Source organism: Patiria miniata, unplaced genomic scaffold, assembly GCF_015706575.1.
Source record: "Patiria miniata isolate m_02_andy unplaced genomic scaffold, ASM1570657v1 HiC_scaffold_9, whole genome shotgun sequence".
Taxonomy (NCBI): domain Eukaryota; kingdom Metazoa; phylum Echinodermata; class Asteroidea; order Valvatida; family Asterinidae; genus Patiria; species Patiria miniata.
Genome location: NW_024037076.1, coordinates 7,505,361 through 7,519,174, shown reverse-complemented (window position 1 = coordinate 7,519,174; position 13,814 = coordinate 7,505,361).

The window sequence follows — 13,814 nt, the reverse complement described above, 5'->3', positions numbered from 1 at the left end:
AATCGCTTGTTCCCACCGCATGAATCAAAGTTATGATGTAGGACCGGAATCAGTGACTGCAGCCTACGTACGATGCCATGCAGACTACACGGCGTAACAGGACGAATTTGGATCGTAGAAAATACCAAACAAACATTGTTGGAGAAAAAGAATAACTGCAAAGTAATTCCCAGAACGTGATCTGGATCTTTTCTGTGTATGAATTTGCTGTTAAAATATATTGATAACGAGATTTTACCACTCAGACTTGACACACCACAGCATACGTGTTTCTACAAAATGTTCAGCCACAGCACGTGTGGGATCGTGCGGTCTCTGTATGCATGATACTCGCGCTCGAGCCGGATGTACGCTTTCCCGAGCCGCTTTTACCGACTCACACTGTCCGCACTGGACATATCGTCTCGGGAAAAGTGACCTGGTCAGTTTTCCTGGGCGCCTGGTCAGTTTTCCTGGGCATCAGTTGGCCAGTAGAAGTAACCACTGGACTCAGGAAAAGTAACTGAGCGGAAAATGTCCCAGGCTGTCCGCCCTGGACTTAAAATGGGAAAAGTACCCATAGTTTTACCCCAAAAAGTCCAGTGCGGACAGGGCTATAGAAAAAAAAAGCTTTGTTATTTTTTCATTATTTCATTGGAATGTGAATAATTAAAGCATAAATAATGCTCTTCCATTCATTAAATTATTAATTATATTTTATTGATTATCTTAATTAAGCCTCAGTTTGCTTCAAATGATGGTTTTAAAGTTGCCATTGTGTCTGCATAAGTGTATGTATGTATTCCCATCACATTTAACTCACAAGGTATGAAGGTGTACAATCAGTTTCCAGTATTCTAATCTTGGTCCAGTACATATTTAACAGCCTGGTCATATTACTACTACAGGGTGGTAAAAAAAAAGGGACACCCACTTTTGACAGCAATTTTCACCTACTTAATGAACGTATAAATATCTTTTCACTTAGTAGTAAAGTAAGGGGCCGTTCACAATTATCAACATTTTCACAAGTGTACAAAGCGTACACTTTTTCAAGACCCCCCCCCCTCCCCCCTAAAAGTGTACAAAAAAAATTTTGATTTTTTTTCACGCAAGTCTATATATAGACACTTGCATGTGACTTCGTCGAACAGCTTTTCACGGTCTGCATTCTGCCACAATCTCTGGCCCTCACACGCGACATCTGCTCGTTTGCGTTGATCATTCACAAACACAAAAGCATTTACAAACTCCATGTATTTGTTGGTCGGATTCTTGTGGACAACACATCCTTGTCGAATGAGGAATTTCAACAATTGATCCAAGTCAACAGCGCGGCTAGACTTTATTGTCCGCCATTGCTAGTACCGGTGTTATTCAACCGGTGTAGCGTGAATATCCGACTCCATGCAATGTGGACTCATTGGTAGTAGTGCGCACGCGTGACTACGATACTATGCTATTTTTAGGATCAGGATCGTTTGGGGAGAGTGACCTGTCACGTGCGAGGGATTAACCAATAAAAGGGGTCCGATTTTCATAGGAGTCGGATTTTCATGCGACACCGGCCGTACATTTTCATGTACGTGTGTAGGACAATGCCGGCGCATGCTATGCTGTACACAATACGTTCATGGGATGCAATGCGGGGCCTGGCGCGGGGCGCGACCGGCTCGGCAAGTGCTCGATCGGCATCGGTTGCGGCTGTCGGCTGTGGCGGCGGGCGAAAAAACAGATCGACATTCAAAAAAAAAAAAAAGGGTGAGGCGGGCATTAACGGACGAGAAAACATATCGACATTTAAAAAAAAGAAAACGTACAACGGCCATGAACCCCCTCCCCCCCAGCGTACGGTTTGTACGCTCGTGAAAATGTTGATAATTGTGAATGGCCCCTAACCATGCATGGTGAAAACAGCTTAGTAAAAGTCACAAAAATAGTGATATTATGCTAATTTGATTACAAGTCACCAAAATCAGTCTTGTCCACAGATTATTGAATTGGATATTTTCGTAGTTCATACAAATTAAAAAAATTCCCACCAAAATATATCTTGCCCTGGTAACTTTTATTAAAGCTGTCCAATTATTCATGTCAGTTTTAAGATCATCTACTGAGCTGTCGGCTTAAGTTCATTGTTGCATAACATTACATAACATAATCAAATGTCATGCCCTTTTCAAATGTTAAGATGGGCTTCATTGTTAGCACTTTTTTTTTCAAATGATAATGTTCAAGCATGCATTGGTGCATTTTGTGTTAAGAGTATTTCGATGCCTTAAAGAGTATTTCAATGCCTGAGAGAAAGATGGAACCATTATTTATAAAAAAAAGAATTTGAAATAGCAATCCTTGTTTGAAGTGTGCCAATATTTTGCCTTCAAAAAAGCTTCGATAGCTGAGCTCAGTCAAGCGAAGGGAATGCATACCTCCGTGGACAAACAGGTTTCGCACATGAAATCTTTTGAACTATATAGAGTATCGTGTTCGTTTTTTCGTGAGGTTGTAGACTATGCCTTGAGAAATATTTCTTGCTCCCGGACACAAAACCGCTTGACCCTCACTTCTGGTGTTACCGGAAGTGCAATAAAAACCGAATATAACTCAAAAGCGGAAGCATTTTTCTACACACACACACAAATTATGAAAGTGTTTAGTGAGAAATGCCAGACACAAAAATTAGTGTGATGAAGTCATCTTTCGAAAGGGCACCCCCTAGCAGCACATAAAATAGTGCTAGCTTCTTTAATTTTTATAACCATCCGTTCAAATTTTACCAAATCACCCCTTGATATTCTTTGATTAACCACTAATGACTTGGCAAGGTTTTAAATTCATGACGTCATCAGACCGGAAGTTACTCTATGCAAATTTGAAAACGACCATATTTTAAATTTAATTCATATCATTCGATCCATGTCGTATATCTGTAGCCCAAATAACGATATCCATTACAATCTTCACTTTTTTGCTTCCAAATACTGTGACGTCATCAAACCGGAAGTCAGGTGTTATGCATACAAACACTTATATTTTCCATATTTTCATACGTTATTGAACTTCACAATGATCATTTATCCACTCCGAACTAAATCGGTATTCACTTCCCGTTTCTGAATAATGATGTCATCAAGCCAGAAATAACTTGTATGCGTACATCATAGATATAGAATAAAAAGACTAGATCGGCAGCGCGTCCACACGCGCCCATTCACAGTGCGATAAATCTCCGCCATTTTTGTTGTCTCTCGTGGACGCGCAACAAATTAACGTAAAGTAATGGAGCTAAATATATCTTTCCTCCAGCACGTGATCTAGCTCAACGCGCGAAGCTAGAAATGCGCACCGAGTATTTACGCGCTGTCCTCACACGCACGCTAACACATTGGCGTGCCGCTTTTCATTTCGGCTACGGGATAATCAGTTTATTTTCTGCAAAGTAAACCTGTTTTAAGACAACCAATTTTGCTAAGTAGGCCCTATAGTCATAATCATAAGTATTGGAAAGGATTTAATTTCGTAATTTAATTTACGTAATAAGGCAATGTGAAAGTTGTCGATCTGTTAGCTCAAAACTAAACTACATGTACAGTTTACATGATGTGCACAGATCGCCATGCCACTCATCTTTAAGCAATAAACAAGGCTTGATATCATTCTTATAAACCCTAGATGAATAAAATTTACAATTTACTCCTGTTCCGCAAATACAACAGTGTTTCTCTAGGCTCACGAGGCATTCTTAACCTATCAAATACGTAACTTTGGGTGATGAAATAACTATAGCTTCCAAAAAAGACACTTCGAAATCACTACGTGCGCAATGAGACATGTCCCCAGAGTTCCCAACGCTTAAACATGGCACCATGCTATTGATTGCCCCAAGGGAACCGATAGAGCACGCTCTTTTGAAATTGGTGTTTGACGGGCCATTTTACCAGTCCTAAATTCTGTAGCCCCGTAGCCCCGTGTGGTTAAATTTTAGGTCAAGTTATTGAAAAAATGTATAACTTCTACATGCTTTCAGGATTTTGATGAAACTTGGATGCAGTGAATCCTGGGTGAGAAGACACAATTCTTCATCGGATTTCTGAGGTCAAAGGTCATGTAGGAGTCTTTAGAGGTCATTGTTCAAATATGCTTCAAAAGTTTCTTTGTCTACAGAATTTGATGGGTTGTAATGTAATTTAGATGGAGTGGTCCTTGGATGAGGGTTTACTATCGTCCAGAATTGGAGGTCAGAGGTCATCTAGGGGTCATTTGAGGTCATTGTTCAAAAATACACAAAATGTGACTTTTTAAGAACTGAAAACATACAGATTCCGACCGCGGAAAATTAAGGCGATACGTGCGATCCGCGGATCACTTGTCTATACTTGAATTCATTTTTTGGGAAGATGTGTAGTTATAGGCGAGCGGCAGAATCCAAATTTTGGTCGACTTGGCCGCATTTTAAAATTAAATGCCCGTTATTTCCCGTTCTGTCTGCGTTCCGGACAATCAGTCTGCAGTTGTCAAGGAGGGCGGGAATCTGCAGACTGGACGGGTGTGTGCGTTCAAGCACGGCGACTTTAATGAGCTAGACCAGCCGTGCGCTTTATCTCAACAATGATGCAATGAATAAACATGAGTCACTGTAGACCTCATGAATACACACGGCCGGTATGCAAAAGACGTTCCATTTTGTTATCAAGCGAAACATTGTACATTATGTGTGAGCAGGAACTGGCCTTTTAAAAAATACAAGCGAATTTAATAGCGAAGCGAAGAGCGAAGGGAATTTTGTCATCTGCAAACATTTCCAGAAAGGTTTCTGAAATTAATATAATAATTTCTTTCGAGGTGAGAATATGAACTGGCCGTATATGAACGTGAATTTCACCGAAAAGATCGTACTTAAAGCCGATTGTAATGGAGGATATATCACTGCGTAAGATAACTGCCGGGAAATCAACGCTTTTTTATGTCATTCTAACAAAATATTTCACTGCATTTTGCTCCCCGATTGCCTTTTTTTAACGCAAAATAATGTTTTGGAAGTTCACCACTTCATCGGAATGAAATAAAAAATGATGTGTTACAAAAGTTTGCCGCCAAATTCTGAAGATTTGAGAAGTTTTATGTTTCTATAAGAATAACCATTTGGAAATTTGAATGAACAAAATTGAGATAGGCAACATTTTGGGTTGTAAATCACTGCTTCACACTAAGAAAGAATTGTGAGGGTCTAAGTATGCGATTCAAGTCTATTTAACTTTTACGTACACATCAAAAGGCAAAGTAGTAAAATATTTTAAGAAAAGAGTACCTAAAACAGCCGTTTTACTGGTGGGGATTTCCCCCAAGCACGCAACGCAAATAGTCAGCTCCCATGTTACAATTGCATAATATTCAAGTGGCTTTCATTGGGGTAACACGACGCGTCAACGACACATCCAAAAGATATATTTTGCGGACTGCGCATGCAAAAAGCAGAAGGACCTGACGCACTAGATTTTGTGCACATTTCACCAAGTTAGTGACAAAAAGGGGACATTTTGCTGCGTCCTGCTACTAAAAGTACTAGTACTACTAGTGGTGCAGCTTCAACAACTTGGACAAATGGAATTTCCTTTTCCAAGTTGACAGTTTGGTTTTCGAAGTGAGGATCAATGGTGACTCCATGTAGACCACATGCTCCATTGCATTGCAAGACACTTTCAATTCAACAAGCTGTTGGCTGTAGTTGGGACAGTAATAATATTCAACAGAATCATATTAAATCATAACCTAAAGTGTTTTATAACTGGATTAAAAGTTTTTAGATTAAATACGGACTGATTTCGAGTAGATGAGTGTTAGCTAGAATGATAAAATAATGGGGCATAATAATACAACTTTACTAGTCACGTCACCATGGTCACCCTGACTTATTTATATAAAATCGCATGGTTTATTTTTTTTATTAAATAATATCAACATTTTATGATATACAGGGTGATTAAAAAAAAAGGACACCCACATTTGACAGCAATTTTCACCTACTTAAAGAATTTACTTTAAAATTTTTTTTACATGGTAGTAAAGTATAGGCCTTTAACCATGCATGGTGAAAAAAGCTTAGTAAAAGTCACTAAATTAGTGATATCAGGCTAATTTGAATTCAAGTCAGCAAAATCAGTCTTGTCCACGGGTTATTCTATGTAAATTGGACGTTTTCGTAGTTAAAGAAACTTCCCACCAAAATATATTTTGCCTCGGTATCTTTTATTAGCTGTCCAATTATTGTTCATGTCAGTGTTAAGATCATCTTCTCAATGAGCTGTCGGCTTAAGTTAATTGTTGCATAACATTACACAACAATCAAATGTCATGCCCTTTCAAATAAAGCTCCGATAACTGAGCTCAGTCAAGCGAAGGGAAGGTATACCTCCGTGGACAAACAGGTTTCGCACATGAAATGTTCAAATTAGCATAGCTCAACGACAAAATGTGCAAATGCAACAATGTTTTTGTCACATTTGCTTTAAGGTAAGCCTGTTGCGGGTACCCGGGTACCCGCCCGCGGAGGCCAAGAACCAGTTCCATTTTATCGGGTCGGGGTACCTGTAACCGAATTTATAAATTTCGACGCAAGGTCCGAGAAAAAAACAAAACACAAGTACATGCCAGTGTTCTCCAACATGTAGAACAAACCTGGCGCCCCGCCATGCTTTCTGCGGCGCCCGCCATGTTTAAGAAGTCCCCGCCAAGCTTTAAAATCCTGCCGCCAGGTTTAATTTTTTTGACTCTACAGTGTACATTTACAACTAAAATAATTGATTTCAGTTGTTTTTCCACACATTAACAATGTATTTCGATGTCATCCCAGCCCGATCGGGGTTGTCTTAAAATCTCGCTGAATCAATCACACGCACGGCCGGCCGTGCAAACACCAGCGATTCCCCATGCACTGTACATGTACGTACTATACTAGGTACGTGCGATGTACACACACTGACAACTGAATCCCCAGTTCCGGAGTGTGCCGATACTTCAAGTAGCGACAACCCCGCCGCAAAAATATATATCTGTATTAGTACATACACACACCAGCAGGAGTACGTACGGCAGATCTTACGTGCAGCCAACCGACTTTCTTTTTCTCAGTGCTTGCACACGCGGTACACAATATAATACGCATTGATGTTTTTGTACGAGGCAAACGAGCTCGAGGCCAAAACACGCGTGCACATGGTGTTCCGATCATGCCGATTGTCAAAAGTTATAAATGGCGATCGTGTATGGGCCCGGTTCCCTAAGAGAACAAATCCACTTTTAATTTATTTGACTTACCAAACTAGTTGGCGACATTTAAGAACATACAGGTAGGTCATAAATAGAGGGAAATTTGGGGGGAAAATGACGGTGACAACGACAAAACGCAACATGAAAATAAAGATGACGATCGCACGGCACCGGCACCACCCATAAAATCGCGTAAAAAAAAAAGGAATTTGTATCCCATTTTGTTTTTCAAAATTACAAAAAGGTGTCATTTGATCTGAGAGAAGTCTGCTTTAGGTTGAAAAGGACATTTTTGAATGCTAAAAAAATCGGGGGAACTGGCCTGGAGAATCGCCTCAGATTGCACCACAGAGCATCTAGAATCCAAAATTTTCCCGGGGCCCTTAAGCGGGCCCCGGACCCCACGCCGTAAGGGCTTCGCACTCCGCGCTCGCAGGAGTCCCCGCCGACCCCAGCGCCAACCTTTAATTTTCAAAGTTGGAGAACACTGCATGCATTCAAATATCACTAACAGAAGATTTACAAAGTTCAAAGTGAGTTTACTGACAATTCCAAAACTCCATTTTGCGGTTTATATTTTGTTTTCAGTTTTATTTAGACTATATTTGATGCGTTTCCAGAAGCCCGAAAGTGGCGAAACACGATAGTATCAACCCATTGTTTGTGTTTGTAATAAAGCTTCTTGTAGCCGCTAGCCAGGAAATCATCTTCTCTGATGCGCCGCAGATGGCGGGTAGTACCCGTAACAAGTCCGTAACCTAAGATTTACACCTAAGTTCAAAGTGAATTACCGACCATTCAAAAAACTCCATCTTGCAGTTTTTAGTTTGTATTCAGTTTTGTTGACTATCTTTGAAGTTTGAATTGATGGTCTCCAGAAGCACGAAAGTTGACCCATTGTATGTGTTTTTAATAAGTTTCTCGTAGCGGGCTGCCAGGAAATGATCTTCTTTGATGCACCGCAGATGGCGGAATAAACATCTAGAGCATTGATAACATTTCCAAAAGTGCATTTTAAAAGTTAACCATCTGACTCCTTATTTATTATTATTGAGCATTTTTGAGCTGTTTGGGATGTTTAATAGTATTGTGTATCAAAGGGTAACTTACTAACTAACGGCTTCATTACGGCTATTACGGCCACGGGATATATATAACTGATGGAAGTTGGAACACTAGTAGGGCCTTTCCAATCCCAGTTCATAATTTGTTTTTCTTGTTCTAAAATAAATTATTTTCATATCTACATCGAAGCCATTGTTGTTTATTTTAATGTTCCTGTATTTGTTTTTGTTTTTTACCCTTTTGTATCAACAGTGAACCAGTCCGGTACCAGTTCCGTTCCTCTAGTTTCCTGCTTTTGTTTAATAAAACTTAAACTGTACAGAAAAGTCAAAACTGTTTGTTAATTAATTGTTTTTCTTTAACCCAATTTTTTCTGAGGTACGATGTCTCAAAGCCTGAGAAAGTTTTAAGGGCATTTATAATTTCCTATGATCGAACAAAGTGTAGATAAAAAATATACCTTTAACAACAAATGATTTAATAAAAATAATAACCGCGCGCCAATATTTTATGCGGAACTGGCCAATCACAACGCACGTAAGAAGTGCAACTTGACTAGCAATTAGCATAGTACAGCACGCATGCGCCGGGTCCCTATGATAAAACACGACACCATTTGTGCACGTGCTTTCAACTTACCGTGTACTGACTGCCGTGCCGGTGTCACGGTCTCTCTTCTCCGGCGTGCTAGCTTCTCCGAAAGGGAAATTTGGCTTCAACACGCATGCACAAAATTGCGCAGTAGTGTACATTTTTCGTCAACTGTATTGGCGTACTGAGTTCTTCGGGGTTGTACTGGTGCACGTAAGATCTTAGGATATTTGCATGCACGGTTACAGGGTACCAGTACAATCCAGAATTTTCGTGGCGTACACAACTCCCAATAACCAAAAAGACTTGAAATGCACATTTATTTTAGGCCGTGGCTGCAAAAATAAAGACAAAATTGACCACGAACGAGCAAGGAACACGGACCAAGAAGTTCGTTCTTAATTATTCCTCCATGAACACACACACACACACATGCATGACGCTGGGAACACAAATCAGAATGCTGGCAAGACCATGGAATGACTTGACCCCACAGGAAGTGTTACATAATACATTCTTGGGTATCCCTGGCTGTGTTATTAATGGGCTTGGTAGACTTCAGAATACAGCTCCAGGAAAAGTAAGCACAGCGGACACATGGGCATGAATCGTGCTCATGTAACGTGCACTGTAAGTAACGTGCTCAGTTATCCGCCGAATCCACCCGGAGAAGCTAGCACGCCGGAGAAGTGAGACCGTGACACTGGTCGTCGTACGCATGCCTGGCCGAGTAAGCCGACCACGCTGCGCGCACTGCATGCATGCTACAACCAGCCCTGCAGTCAGTGTGGGCCACCTGGGCTGAGGTGACGACCAGATGGACTCACTGAAGAATCCACAGTGGGGAGCTCTTGGAAGTTCGCCGACTTTGTCATCGATGTCTTTAAACTCTTTATTAATCCCCTTACGTTTCTTTTATTTCATAAACTCAGGTGCTGTATATAATAGAAATTGAATTTGCAATTCCTATTTTTTACTGACAAATCGACCTTTTGCAAATCGGTATACCTGCACAGAAAGCAATATAGAACACAATGGGGTGTTTAGAAACGAAAGCACTTACTTCCGGGTTGGCGTTATAAATGAAAACACTTACTTCCGGGTTTTTTTTGGGGGGGGGGCTTTACGGGTACCCGGGTACCTTGACCGGGAAAGGGTACCCGGTTCCAGCCAAAACCGTAAACAAACTTTAAGGCCAGTACTTTAATAGCTACTTATCGACAGTTAAAAATAATGTTTAAAAATAGGTGAAAATTGCTGTCAAATGTGGGTGTCCTTTTTTTTTTAACCACCCAGTGTAACAATAAAACGATTTCAGTAATGAGGCATATAAACAACCACTTCAAATGCAAAATGTAATGAACAAATTATGTTGAAGTGTTGTTATTTTGTTATTTGTTATTTAAATGAAGCGTTCTGGCCTGTGCCGGGACGGGTTGTCAAGGGCTCTTTTGTTAAAAAAGTCTGCAGGATCCTTCAGAAAGAACGGGGTGCTGACGCCCATTCAATTTCAAGATGCGGCCTTACATGTAAATGCCCTACCCTACACACACCTACATCATACATCATTAGAAAGCTTAATATGTCTACCTTCACATTAGGCATGATGTGAGGCTTGGAAATTGGGAGAAATGTGGGGTTTTTTTGGTGGCTAATTTGGGTCTAAAAGTCACATTTTTGGTCAAAATATGATTTAAAAATTGGGTATTTTTGGTATCTGTGGAACCAGCCTCAACTATCAAGGAAAGTTTGAGACCAAATTGACGTTCCATAAATTCATAACAAACCATCTTAAGATTACAAAATGTACAGTAACTATAGGCAATATTGAGTGAAAATGTGCATTTTCTCAGAATCGTTTTTCTACGAGCAAAATGAAGGTACAATTTTGGTTATTTGTCAATTGTAAGTGCATGTGGGTGTTATTTCGCTTGTGCGTAGTTTAATTGTGCCGTGGCAATTTTCCTGGCAGCATAAATTACAAACAAATCCTAGTCAGTGTGGCTCTTTCATCAGCTGCCGTATGGTTGTCTTTCAGTCCAAGTGAAAACTCTTCTTTTGGATTTTGTTGGGAGCGCTATTTTTTATTGTTTTGAAATAAAGGGTATTAACATGCCAATTCAATAACGCACTGCACAAAATTGATCAGTACATCATGGATGGCCTTCTGGGCTACATATACTGGTATCTCACTGTCTTATTGACTTAATTTCCACAGAGTTTCCTGTGTTGGCTCAAAGTACTGCATCTAATCTCTTCACTGGGTGATTTCCTGATGGCTTTAAGAGCTTTGACAGAGCTTTGACAGGGCTTGTGTGTGTGTGATATGATTTATTCTTTAATTTAAATTTATGAGCTTCTTTTGATTTCTGTTTTTCAAAAAAAGATTGCCGTATATCAAAGGTGATTAGTTGTTTTCTAAGAGATTTTAAAATTAAATACTTTTGTGAAATATATTTATGAGTACTTACATGTATGTATGTTTTATCATCTCCATTTCAAACCCTTTTCTTGATTGATCCTATTACCATTCATTTAAACTTGAAAAATTGAAATATTCTACACGAATCTACATGTTGTCTAAGGCGTTTGTATATTAGGATTATGCACTAAATATATAATACATTCAAGTAAGAATTGACATAGAAAAATGCCCAACCCTGACAACCAAATTTTTACTCAAAAACCTTTATATGGGATATATAACTCCTCCATTTGCGACAGATCTACCCACCTTGGAAATTCCTAGTTTTAGAGTAAAATCCATATATCTATTTCGTGACAAACTTGTGGGGTACCAAAATGGTACCCCGCAAGTCGATGGGCATTCCTTGTGGCCGGGTACCTCCCATTGTTCCGGTACCCCACAAGGCAGTGGTTGTACACGCACACAGGTTTACGTTAGGCCAAACAAAAAAAATGGTGTGTTTTACGGTAACGGTCTGAAAAAAATCCAGGTAGGTAGGTAGGGAAATAATTTCATTTTGTAATGTTTTTTTATTTCAGTTCTGCAGGCTCATGCATGTTCTTTCGCAAAATATTTGTATAAAAACATTATTCAAGCATTCAAGATACTCAATCGATACATTTCATTCCAAATTAATTCGTACCGTCCCAGGGTTCTTTCCGGGATTTTTTCAAACCTGTGGGGGAAGTTTTGCTGTGATTCAACAACCTGCGAAGCCATGGCGTGGGGTTCGGGCCCCGAAAATTTTTGAGAGAAGATCTTGTAGGCCCCTATTTTTGTAATTAAAGAAAAAAATCAAAATTACATTCACAAGTAAGTTTCAAATTAAGAAATTAAAGTGAAGAAAAAAAATCCTTTTGCTTCCGATTACATGCCTTTCAAAATAGCGTCAATAGATCGGAAAAATTATTTCCCCAATTTTTTTGGGGTGCTGATTTATAATGGAGCATCATAGAGCAAGGAATCATGTTTATTTTGTGCCTGGATTATTTTCATTTGCGCCACGAAAATTATTAAGACTGGCCATTTAAAGTGATTAAAACTTGCCTCGCCTAATAAAAAATATTTTTGAGGTGGGTGATTCCACTATATGCTTAACATACATCACGGCCGCTGGCGCCGCCGACATTCAGTCTGGCCGGCCGTACATCGCGCCGTGCTCACGGCCCAGTATCAGTGTGCATTACTGTACTGTGTACGGCCCATTCCACGTGGCCGAAAATCTTGCACTACTGCAGAAACACGCTACGATGTTACGCCACGAGTTCGAGCTTTGCAATCTCGTCATTTTAACGGAAAACACTAACAAAGAAATAAAGATCACGTTCTGTGAATTCATTCGCAGAAATTCTCTTTTTCCATCGATGTTTGTTTGGTATTTTTACGATCCAACTTCGGCCGACGGCACAACATCATCGTGGTACGACGTTTGTATAGGCAGTAGTCACTGGTTCCGGTCCTTCATTATAGTGTTGATTCCGTTAGCACGCGAAGGGAACCAGTGCACCATGCTGTATGCGTTGCATGCCTGTCAGCTGGCAGTCGACATAACCCGTCATCGTGTGCATTTTGATCACACATGCATCACAAAAACAGGATTTTTGTCAAGATTTTGCATGTCAAGATGAAATAATGGCGTATGTAACGATTACATGTATATTGTATTTTTTTTGGTTGGCCTTAATTCTTTTGAAAAAAAAAGGTTTAGACAATAATTTAGATAAACAGATAAGATTAAGCGGTGGGTTTCTCCAAACTTATGAAACTTATGTAGCAAGTGTTTACTGGTAATTGCATGACCAGAGACTCAGTTATTGCCATATTTAAACTGAAAGAATATTATTTAACTGAGTTGATATTATTTAAGAGCCAGACAAAATAATTTGCAGACAAACCCTCCCTTAGTGATCTGACTTTTGGGTTTTTATGGGATTTTTTTTTTTTTAGAGTTTACATTTCTGTTAAAAAGGTTACTCTGAACAGTTTAACATCTATTATTTCCACAATGATTTACCCCAACTGTCTTTTCTAAAATTTTGAATGAAGGGGAGGATATACTTTTATCCTGCTCTGTTCAGAAAGATTTACAGGAGAAAATATGCACGGGTCCAATTGCCCAACTATTCAAAGGGTAGGTTTGCACTTTGCACCAGGCATGCAACTTTTCCTTGGTTCAGCTGATTTCCTCTTTTTTTACTTCCCATGTGTGCCATTGAAAATAGAAAAACACTGTACAAAGTCTGGGAAAAATTTGAATTTCCTCATTTTTTGTGATTTCCCAGTTGCATGCCTGTTGCACATTTACAGCCCGATAGTCTGGAGGTTCTTTTAAAGTTGAAGGGTCATTAGTCCGAAGGTTCGTTAGCCCAAAGGTTCAATAGTCAAAAGGTTCGATAGTCCGAAGGTTCGATAGGCCAAAGGGCCCATTAGTCGGAAAACAGAAGAA